This window comes from Bombina bombina, chromosome 4, assembly GCF_027579735.1.
Source record: "Bombina bombina isolate aBomBom1 chromosome 4, aBomBom1.pri, whole genome shotgun sequence".
NCBI lineage: Eukaryota > Metazoa > Chordata > Amphibia > Anura > Bombinatoridae > Bombina > Bombina bombina.
In genome coordinates this window covers 938,770,100-938,782,118 of record NC_069502.1, presented here as the reverse complement: position 1 = coordinate 938,782,118, position 12,019 = coordinate 938,770,100, and the positions used below count along the sequence as shown (strand labels likewise).

General features: G+C 39.9%; 1 pseudogene; it reads left to right on the top strand.

Moving 5' to 3' along the window:
- The first annotated feature begins 6,473 nt into the window (after window positions 1-6,473).
- LOC128658092 (apoptosis inhibitor 5-B-like) lies at window positions 6,474-11,485 on the top strand (annotated as a pseudogene).
- The last annotated feature ends 534 nt before the right edge of the window (window positions 11,486-12,019 follow it).

The following is a 12,019-nucleotide window of genomic DNA, read 5'->3' as shown; positions in this document are numbered from 1 at the left end:
TTTACTAACTAGTCTACCTAGTTAAAATAAATACAAACTTGCCTGTGATATAAAAATAAAACCTAAAATAGCTACAATGTAACTATTAGTTATATTGTAGCTAGCTTAGGGTTTATTTATTTTTTTATTTTATTTTTTTAAAATTAATTTTTATTGAGGAGTAGTAAGTGACATACATGTTATTGACATAGAAACAGTAATAAAGTCAATGCATAAAAATTAAGGAAAACATACATTTCTGTGACTACAATCCTCCTTTTCTCCCCTATATAGATGATTTGGGCCACTCTTGGGTCCTTATTTGCATTAAAACAAAAAGTGAGAGTAGGGGTAATATGATTTAAAAAAACAAAACAAAAACATAAACATAATATTATAACAGCTTCTTGCACCAACAATTTTCATACAAGAAGGAGAGACATCATTTGCTATGGGTGAAATTATGAACATAGCCTAGTGCTAATGTGTAACTGCATGAATTATAAGTTATATGGGGCACAGATATATCGTGAATCAGCTTGTGATGGGATTACAAGTCTTAGGATGGGGATAGTGTACCGGTTAATCAGCGGGCTGTCTAAGTGTGAGCTAGTAAGCTTAGAGACTATGGGCATGTGCCCAAACATGTATCATGGAGCCTCTCTTCCCGCAGCCCCGGCCGCAAGCTGCGAGAGAAGGTCCTGCACACTGCTGGGCACACACGCCCCATGAGAGAATTTTACAGCAGTGATAAAATCTGTACTGTTGGTAACTTGGGCTGCATAATGGCTGGCCCTATTGGCTCCAGATCATATGGGTTAAGAGTAGTACACCAACCAACAGCCCAGCAGGCTTATTTTGACTATAGTGCCTTTATAAAAACATAGAGAACACATAACTTCTATATATTAGTGCAACAAGGTAAATAAACTAATAGCTAGATTTAGAGTTTTCTCGGTAAGGACCCGCGTAGCTAACGGCGGCTTTTTTCTGGCCGCACCATAAAAATAACTCTGGTATTGAGAGTCCACATAAAGGCTGCGTTAGGCTCCAAAAAAGGAGAGTAGAGCATATTTAACGCAGCTTCAACTCTCGATACCAGAGTTGCTTACGCAAGCGGCCAGCCTCAAAAACGTGCTCGTGCACGATTCCCCCATAGGAAACAATGGGGCTGTTTGAGCTGAAAAAAAACCTACCACCTGCAAAAAAGCCGCGTTCAGCTCCTAACGCAGCCCCATTGTTTGCTATGGGGAAACACTTCCTATGTCTGCACCTAACACCCTAACATGTACCCCGAGTCTAAACACCCCTAGCCTTACACTTATTAACCCCTAATCTGCCGCCCCCGCTATCGCTGACCCCTGCATATTATTTTTAACCCCTAATCTGCCGCTCCGTAAACCGCCGCTACTTACATTATCCTTATGTACGGAATTAAGGTAGGAATATTCTGATTGGCTGATGGAATCAGCCAATCAGAATCAAGATCAATCCGATTGGCTGATCCAATCAGCCAATCAGATTGAGCTCGCATTCTATTGGCTGATCGGAACAGCCAATAGAATGCGAGCTCAATCTGATTGGCTGATTGGATCAGCCAATCGGATTGAACTTGATTCTGATTGGCTGATTCCATCAGCCAATCAGAATATTCCTACCTTAATTCCGATTGGCTGATAGAATCCTATCAGCCAATCGGAATTCGAGGGACGCCATCTTGGATGACGTCCCTTAAAGGAACCGTCATTCTTCAGTTGGACGTCGCCGGATGAAGATGGGTCCGCGGTGGAGGTCTCCAGGATGGAGCCGGTCCTCATCGGATAAAGATCTTCCGCTTGGAAGATGATGGTTGCCGGTCCGGATCTACTCTTCTTCCCGGATAGGATGAAGACTTTGGAGCCTCTTCTGGACCTCTTCAGCCACCGGATGATGGATCACCAGCCCCCGCTTGGGTTGGATGAAGATTTTGGAGCCAGGACCGATCGGTGATACCCGGTGAGGTGAAGACAAGGTAGGATGATCTTCAGGGGCTTAGTGTTAGGTTTATTTAAGGGGGGTTTGGGTTAGATTAGGGGTATGTGGGTGGTGGGTTGTAATGTTGGGGGGGGTATTGTATGTGTTTTTTTTTACAGGCAAAAGAGCTGAACTTCTTGGGGCATGCCCCGCAAAGGGCCCTGTTCAGGGCTGGTAAGGTAAAAGAGCTTTGAACTTTAGTAATTTAGAATAGGGTAGGGCATTTTTTATTTTGGGGGTCTTTGTTATTTTATTAGGGGGCTTAGAGTAGGTGTAATTAGTTTAAAATTGTTGTAATATTTTTCTTATGTTTGTAAATATTTTTTTATTTTTTGTAACTTAGTTCTTTTTTATTTTTTGTACTTTAGTTAGTTTATTTCATTGTAGTTGTTTGTAGGTATTGTATTTAATTAATGTATTGATAGTGTAGTGTTAGGTTTAATTGTAGGTAATTGTAGGTATTTTATTTCATTAATTTAATGATAGTATAGTGTTAAGTTTAATTGTAACTTAGGTTAGGATTTATTTTACAGGTAATTTTGTAATTATTTTAACTATTTTAGCTATTAAATAGTTCTTAACTATTTAATAGCTATTGTACCTGGTTAAAATAAATACAAAGTTACCTGTAAAATAAATATTAATCCTAAAATAGCTATAATATAATTATAATTTATATTGTAGCTATATTAGGATTTATTTTACAGGTAAGTATTTATCTTTAAATAGGAATAATTTATTTAATAAGAGTTAATTAATTTCGTTAGATTTAAATTATATTTAACTTAGGGGGGTGTTAGTGTTAGGGTTAGACTTAGCTTTAGGGGTTAATACATTTATTAGAATAGCGGTGAGCTCCGGTCGGCAGATTAGGGGTTAATAATTGAAGTTAGGTGTCGGCGATGTTAGGGAGGGCAGATTAGGGGTTAATACTATTTATTATAGGGTTAGTGAGGCGGATTAGGGGTTAATAACTTTATTATAGTAGCGGTGCGGTCCGCTCGGCAGATTAGGGGTTAATAAGTGTAGGCAGGTGGAAGCGACGTTGAGGGGGCAGATTAGGGGTTAATAAATATAATATAGGGGTCGGCGGTGTTAGGGGCAGCAGATTAGGGGTACATAAGGATAACTTCAGTAGCGGCGCTTTGCGGTCGGCAGATTAGGGGTTAATTATTGTAGGTAGCTGGCTGCGACGTTGTGGGGGGCAGGTTAGGGGTTAATAAATATAATATAGGGGTCGGCGGTGTTAGGGGCAGCAGATTAGGGGTACATAAGGATAACATAGGTGGCGGTCGGCAGATTAGGGGTTAAAAAAATTTAATCGAGTGGCGGCGATGTGGGGGGGGCCTCGGTTTAGGGGTACATAGGTAGTTTATGGGTGTTAGTGTACTTTAGAGTACAGTAGTTAAGAGCTTTATGAACCGTCGTTAGCCCAGAAAGCTCTTAACTACTGACTTTTTTCTGCGGCTGGAGTTTTGTCGTTAGAATTCTAACGCTCACTTCAGACACGACTCTAAATACCGGAGTTAGAAAAATCCCATTGAAAAGATAGGATACGCAATTGACGTAAGGGGATCTGCGGTATGGAAAAGTCGCGGCTGAAAAGTGAGCGTTAGACCCTTTTTTGAGTGACTCCAAATACCGGAGGTAGCCTAAAACTAGCGTTAGGAGCCTGGTTTTCACGGCTACCGCCAAACTCCAAATCTAGGCCTGAATGAGGAAATTAACGTTGCGTAACCTAACTACCCTGCTGAGACAGTTCATGTCCAATCCTAAGGAGCATTGTGCGTGTACAGAGATAAAACTGTAATGAAGTAATAAATAAAATAGACAATCACACAAGCGTCTTGAAATGTAGCTGATCCATAATACTTATAAGTCAGCCTAGTAGACAATACCCTTAATGCTAAGATACCTTAAAAGTATGGCTTTAAGAATAGTTCATGTCACACAATTGCATGGGAGTCCAGCTTTGAATTAGCTATAACACATTTGCCTAATGGGTGTGAAAAGTTGATATTAAACTGTGCGTTCCGTGACTCCGTCCAGAGAGGGTATCTGCAGGCTACCCTATACCAGATCTAGATATACAGCCAACCTTGAGCACATTGAGATAAGTCCCTTCTGTCATGGTGGAGCATAGACGACAGTGTGACCTGTATGGTGGATTAAATATAGAGGGTCGCCCCACCATCTTCCATTGAGCCGCCAGTGCATTGCAAGACAAAAAGTTCTCCATTCCTCGTGGAAACGGCTCCTTCTGAGCTGAATCCGGTTTCTTCCCTTCCGCTGGCTGTAACATCTTCCCTTCCGCAAACCATGGGGTCGATTCTCCCGAGGAAAGTCTTCTCTGAGGGGTAATCTGTTTGGCATATCTTTTAACCTGAGAGCCGCTTGCATTCTTTGTGCGGTGTGTCATGATGGTTCTCTGAGCTGCTTGCGGACCGCTTCGTGTCTGATGGGTCTTTGAATGGAGCGCGGGCGTCATGCCCTCGGAGTGCACTGCTTCTGTTGGTTTAGTCGAGTTTGGAAATAACCTTTGTATCAGGTAGTCGTAGGGAGCTTTGGCCATCAGGCTTTGCATTAGACATTCAAACCTTTGTAGGCAAGGATCAGGGTGTTGTATGAAGTACTCTCCCGCCATGTCCGTCATTTTAGATGTCTACTAGAAGCGTAGTGCTAGTACTATGACTGTGAGGTTTTTTTTTTCCCTTTATAGGTGCAGAAGCCTTGCTATGTATTCAGAAAGTCAGTAAGGCAGGCAGCTGCTGCCAGCACTGTTTACCCGGTGGAGCCGGGGGGGTCGTTACCTATTAGTAGGCCGCCGCCTTAGGTCTTGGTCTGCCGAACTGTAGCCCTGATGTCATTAAAACAGGAATCAAGATTTGTGATATAGCCACTATTACTTCTGTGACTATTATGTGCTAAATTATTAGCTTGATTTGACTGTTAGAAGCTCTTTAATTGGCGAATTAGTGAAGTATCTTTCAGAGCTCTCAGTGAATGCGTCCTATCTGGTACACTGCTCGGACACGCCCCAGCTTAGGGTTTATTTTATAGGTAAGTATTTAGTTTTAAATAGGAATTATTTAGTTAATGATAGTAATTTTTATTTAGATTTATTTTAATTATATTAAAGTTAGTGGGTGTTAGGGTTACACTTAGGGTTAGGTTTAGGGGGTTAATAACTTTAGTATAGTGGCGGCAACGTTGGGGGTGGCAGATTAGGGGTTAACAAGTGTAGGTAGGTAGCAACGACATTGGGGGCGGCAGATTAGGGGTTAATAAGTGTAGGTAGGTGGCGGCGATGTTAGGGGCATTAGATTAGGGGTTAATAAGTGTAGGTAGGTGGAGGTGATGTCGGGGGCAGCAGATTAGGGGTTAATAAGTATAATGTAGGTGTCGGCGATGTCAGGGGCTAGAATAGAAACAAGAGTAAGAGGGCGCTACAAGTAGCAATAGGATCTTGCAAAAATTGTTAATTAATGATTAGTAGCAAAGTTATCTTAACCAGATACTTTCTCAATGGATGTAAAAAACATTTAAAGTGTTACAATCACATTAAATTTGTGTAAAAGCTTATGCAATTGATACTTATGTGTCCGTAAAAAAACCTTTACAAAAAGCATAAGCTTTTACACCAAATAAATGTGATTGTAACACTTTAAATGTTTTTTTACATCCATTGAGAAAGTATCTGGTTAAGATAAGTTTGCTACTAATCATTAATTAACAATTGTTGCAAGATCCTATTGCTACTTGTAGTGCCTTCTTACTCTTGTTTCTATTCTAGTTTCTAATAAATACTTATCGTGGAAGGATATAAGTACTTGGGAGTGGCTCATATAGGACTATTTTAGTGAATGCGCTATCGTATATTTTTTCTCAAGGTGATGTCGGGGGCGGCAGATTAGGGGTGTTTAGACTCTGGGTTTATGGGTTAGGTGTAAACATAACTTTTCTTTCCCATAGGAATCAATGGGGCTGCGTTACAGAGCTTTACGCTGCTTTATTGCAGGTGTTAGGCTTTTCTTTAGCCAGCTCTCCCCATTGATGTCAATGGGGAAATTGTGCACGGGAGCTGGTATTTGGGTGCGGTATGGAGCTCAGTGGGGCTCAACACTGGCATATTGCCTGCTAATGCCGGGTTTTTGAAAACCTGTAATAGCAGCGCTATAGGGAGGTGAGCGGTGGAAATAACTTGCAAGTTAGTAGTGAGCCGTTCATAACGCAAAACTCGTAATCTAGCCATTTATTAATTATGAATATTGCATAAATTTGCTTTCTCATGTTTTCATCTACTTGACTGCAAAGGGCTCCAATGCACTTATATATATGACCAACAAACGAACAGAGTAGTAGCACTCAAGGAAGATACTCCTACCCTCAGTATGCGTCCACAACAATTCAGCCGCCTTCACGCTCTAGTAATGTATCAGTACAGCTGACATACGCTTGTATTCAATGACGGTCCCCAGATGATGACGTCACTCGCCTCAGGTAAGCGTTCCATCTAGCGCTTCACAAAATATAGCAAACAACCTCCTCCATACAGCACCCAGCTCCAGACGACCACAGGACTCAAGGATATAAAAGCACAACTTTAAAAGGCATTATCCAACAAGAAACATATCACAAAAATAGGGTCAAACATGTTTCATATTCATCATACTGTTCTTTCTCAATGACCCTTAAATATCAAATGGATAGTACCTTACTTATACACACATAGCCCCTCCTCCTCAAGTCTCTATATCTTATCACAAACAGTGTAATCATAGGTACCTCACCTGTATACAAATTATCACAGGAGCTTCACTCAGCTTTATACAGAGTGTAAAACATAGGCTATGTGTAATGTTAGTATATACATATATACAAAAAGGAATTCAAAGAAGGACTGCAAATAATAATAATATTATTTACCAAAACACATTGGAGCCTATTTATCATGATGCGAGCGTACATGATCCGATATTGCAGATCATGTCCGCTGCACATCGATAAATGCCGACAGCATATGCTCTCGGCATTTATCATTGCACCAGCAGTTCTGGTGAACTCCTGGTGCAATACCGACCCCTGCAGATTTGCGGCCAATCGTCCGCTAGCAGGGGGTGTCAATCAACCCGATCGTATTGGATTGGGTTGATTTTTCAACGATGTCTGTCCGCCGCCTCAGAGCAGGCGGACAGGTTATGGAGCAGCGGTCTTTAGGCTCGCCAGAAACACGGGGCATCACGCTCCATACGGAGGTTGATAAATAGGCCCCATTATCCCTACACAAATAGATTAACATCCCACTCTGAATTGAAACATCTTGGTTTTCTAATGTCCAGTTGGAATATCCAAAAGACTTCACGTTGTTTAAGGACTTCTTCTCTGTTACCCCCCCTGGGGTGTCTTGGAACAACTTGGATACACTGAAATACCAAGAGCGAGCTATCTGTGTTATGTTCCTTTTTAAAGTGCAGTGATAATGGCTCTCAAATGCTCTAAAAAGTGAGCCTTAAGGGCTCTAGTGGTAAGCCACATACTGCTTATAGCACCCCATACAGGTCAGAAGGTATATTACATAGCAAAAATTACATGTTGCATATTGTCTAATCTGGTATACTTTTCCTGTAACTTGTGAAGTAAATTCTGAACCAAACATAGCGTATGAACAGGATTTACACCTGCTACTATTACATTTAAAGAAACCATGTTTTAGTGAAAGCCAGTTCTTTTTCTTTCTGGAAGGCAACATTGAAGGTGACAATATGTTACCTAGAGTTTTTGCCTTTAGCAATATAAAACCAAACCCTTCATGCACAGTTTCCTTAAGTTCATCATCAGTCTCTAAAATTGGCAATGAATTGCGTACTGTTTTGCAAATCTTATGATATTCATTACTATATGTGGTGATGAACTTAGGTTTGTGTTAAAAAGAACTAGTTTTCTTTTTTGGAAGAAAAAGGGAACATCTGTCCAAAATATCTACTTGACTTTTTACAATCTCTAAATTCTCTTTCCTATAACCTCTATCAAGGAATCTTTTTGTCAAATCATGGGCATGACTTTCATATTTTTGAGGGTCAGTGCAGTTACGTTTGACTCTCATGTACTGGCTCTTAGGGATAACATTAAAGGGACATAATACTCATATGCTAAATCACTTGAAACTGATGCAGTATAACTGTAAAGAGCTGACAGGAAAATATCACCTGAGCATCTCTATATAAAAAAGGAAGATATTTTACCTCACAATCTCCTCAGCTCAGCAGAGTAAGTTCTGTGTAAAAACTTATACTTCACCTGCTCCCAGCTGCAGGTAAAAATAAAAAAAAATGAAGAAATGAACAGCAGCCAATCAGCATCAGCAGTGCTGAGGTCATGAACTCTTACTGTGATCTCATGAGAGTTGACTTAACTCTCATGAGATTTCATAGTAAGCTTCCTTTACCTGATTGGTGAAATAATATGAGAGTTCACGAGGCTCATCCCCTAAGCTGTCCCAGGACAGACACACTAAAATGCTGCTTAGAAATCCTTTACAATGGGAGGTGGCTACTGAGGAACTTTTGAGGTAAAATATCTTTCTTTTTTACATAGAGATGTTCAGGAGATATTTTCTAGTCAGCTTTTTACAGCTATGGTGTATCACTTTCAAGTGTTTAAACATTTGGGTATTATGGCCCTTTAACTGTATATCTTGGGTGGCATGATTTTGCATTCAGGATCGTATTACCTGCTATTTCATTACAATACAATTCTACCTCAATACATGTATGATTACGTTTGAATTCAGTTTAATATCCAAATAGTGGATACTCTCCTGACTATATATATATGTCTATATGTGTACACATATGTATTTCTGTGTTTATATGTGTATATGTCTGTAAATATATACAAATATAAATACGTAAATACATATGTACATACATATAAATATATATATATATATATATATATGTACATACAAAAACATATTTAGACGTATATGTATGTATCTCTATGTTAAAGCCCTTTGCCTGCCTATTTTTTTTCCTAACACCTGAGACCTCATATCTTTGAACCCTTATAACTTATTTGTGCAATTTTGTTTTAAAAATAATTTTAATGGATAGTGTTATTAAGAGTGTAACTGTCCTTTTTAATGTATTTTTGATGTGTTTTGTGACACTGTTTAGTTTCGTGAAACAGATAACCAGAGCTCTGACGACACAGTAATCAGTCTAACGTAAATTGCGTTTGCGTTTGCTTTCAACTTCTAATATGAGCTCTTAAACCGATGCATGCAAACACTCATGATAAACCCTATTTCGCTTACGTGTAACTGTTAGTGTGCCACTCGTAATGGTGCCCTTTGTATTTTCTTGGATATTAAAATATTAATAAACATCTTATTAATATTTTAGCAGGATAAGTAATATATTCTTTAGCCTTTTTGGTGCTCCTGTGTATTCTCTCTCTATCTCTCTCTTATATTATATATATATAAAGCATAATAAACAGGAGCACCAAAAAGCATAATAAAGCATAATAAACAATGTACATATAATAATAATAATGTGTCAGTGTTCTCAACGTCTCTGATGAAAAATAAACAGTGTAAGAAATTAAAATAAAGTTTGTGATTTGTTCTCTGTGGTGGTGTCCAATATAGTTAAAGTTCCAAGTGGATAGTGTCCAGGAAATCCAAAATGGAGTCTGCAAAGATGGTGTATGAAGAAAAAGTGTGAAAAAATGTAAAAATAAAAAAATAATGAAAAATAAAAATAAAATAGAATAGGGTGTAGGGAACTGTGTACGAAGAGCGAGAGTGGATTTACGACCTGTGTGCGGTAGAGCGATTTATGAGGGAAGAATTAGCGAGAGATAGGATCAAACGTATAGGGAACAAGTTTTTTTGGTAACGGGGATATCCATTAGCCTCACACTCACACACAAGAGGTCCGAGAGAGAAGTCGCACTCCCATAGCCATGATACTGACTGTAGAGGAGCTTTACCAGAACTATGGGATGTGAGCCAGCATAAAAATGTGTACCAAGTAATATAGTGAGATTGGCAGCACAGTTTATTCCTAAATTCTTCAAGAATTTTCTGGACCTGGCAGATGCTGCTCTCAATGCTCAGCTTGATCTATGCGAGGATGAAGATGTTTCTATCCACAGGCAAGCCATCAAAGAACTTCCACAGTTTGCTACAGGAAAGAACCTTCTGCGAGTGGTAGATATTTTCACACAGCTTCTTCAGTCAGATGACTCTGCTGAATTCACTTTGGTGAACAATGCCTTGCTGATCATATTTAAAATTGATGCTAAAGGAACCTTAGGAGGTTTATTCAGTCAGTTTCTGCAAGGAGAGGATATTGTATGAGAGAGAGCAATCAAATTCCTGTCCAACAAACTGAAAACTCTACCAGAAGATATCCTAACAAACGATGTGGAGGACATTATATTTTCTGAATCAAAGAAGGTTTTATGTGATGTTACTGGAGAGGAGTTTGTTATTTTCATGAAGATCCTGTCATCTATGAAGACCTTGCCGACAGGGAGTGGAAGGCAGCAGTTGGTGGACTTGGTATCTGAACAGGCAGGCCTGCACCAGACACTAAATCCTGCAGATCCTGACTCTGTAGATCGCTTGCTTCAGTGCATGTGCCAGGCTGTGCCCCTTTTCTTGAAAAATGTCCACTCCACTAAATTTGTGACCTATTTCTGTGAAACTGTCCTTCCCATCCTCAGTACTTTGACCAGTCCAGTTGAAGGATTTAATGTCCAGCTTGAAGTGTTGAAGATGCTGGCAGAGATGAGTTCATTTTGTGGAGACATGGATAAACTTGAATCAAACTTAAATAAACTTTTTGACAAGTTGGTGGAGTATATTCCATTCCCGCCTGAGGAGGTGGAGAATGTCGAGAATGCAGCTAATGAAGAACCTAAGCTGCAGTTCAGCTATGTTGAATGTTTACTCTTCAGTTTCCACCAGCTTGGTAGAAAGCTGCCAGACTTCCTTCTTACAAAGTTTGATGCTGAGAAGTTGAAAGACTTCAAAATTAGGTTACAGTATTTTGTATGAGGTCTTCAGGTCTACATCCGACAGCTTCATCTGGCACTGCAAGGGAAGACTGGGGAGGCTCTCAAAACAAAAGAGAACAAAATAAAAGTTGTGGCTTTGAAAATAACTAACAATATAAATGTTTTAATCAAAGATTTGTTCCACATTCCTCCCTCCTACAAAAGTACAGTATCATTGTCCTGGAAACCTGTTCAGAAGGCAGAGCCTGGGCAAAAGACGTTAAGTGATGAGGCGACTTCTGGTTCACCTCCTAAAAAGCCAATAGTTGGACCAAAGAGAGACTCCAGACAGATATATAACCCATCTAGTGGCAAATACAGTGGAAGCCTCAGAATTGTCCCTTACGAGCAGAGAGGTGGCTTCAGGAGAGGACGTGGAAGAGGATGGGGAGGTTGGGGAAATCGTAGCAGAGGTCGAGTGTACTGAAGCATGCTTTGCTCAGACCACATGATCTCCTGAAAGAACATCTGCACAAAGGCTGGACTGATGCAGCTTATTAATCCACTAACTCTCGAGATCCGCTCCTTCCAGGAGATGCAAAACACTTACCAAATCCCAAACAATCATAGGTTTGCGTACTTTCAATGCAAACACTATATAACAAGGTTAAAAGCAGATGGCCTTCTCAAAACGGGGGTTTCCTACATTGATACACTAGGTGCACTAGCAAAGCAAGGCTCACATAGACTTGCAAATGTATATGACCTTATTCTCAAACACCACGATAGCCAAATTATGGAACAAATTTTGGCAAAAAGGCGCAAATACGATGCCATTAAAATTGACCGGGATATGATTGGGGATAGCCTTGAAAAAGTTAGGAAGGTGACACTATCTGCAAACTTAATGGAGACACACATCAAGATCTTACACCAAGCATATATCACGCCGACACATAGATCTAAATGGATCCCCGAAGCAAGGGATACCTGTTTTAAATGTAGTCTAAAAGCTCCTGAC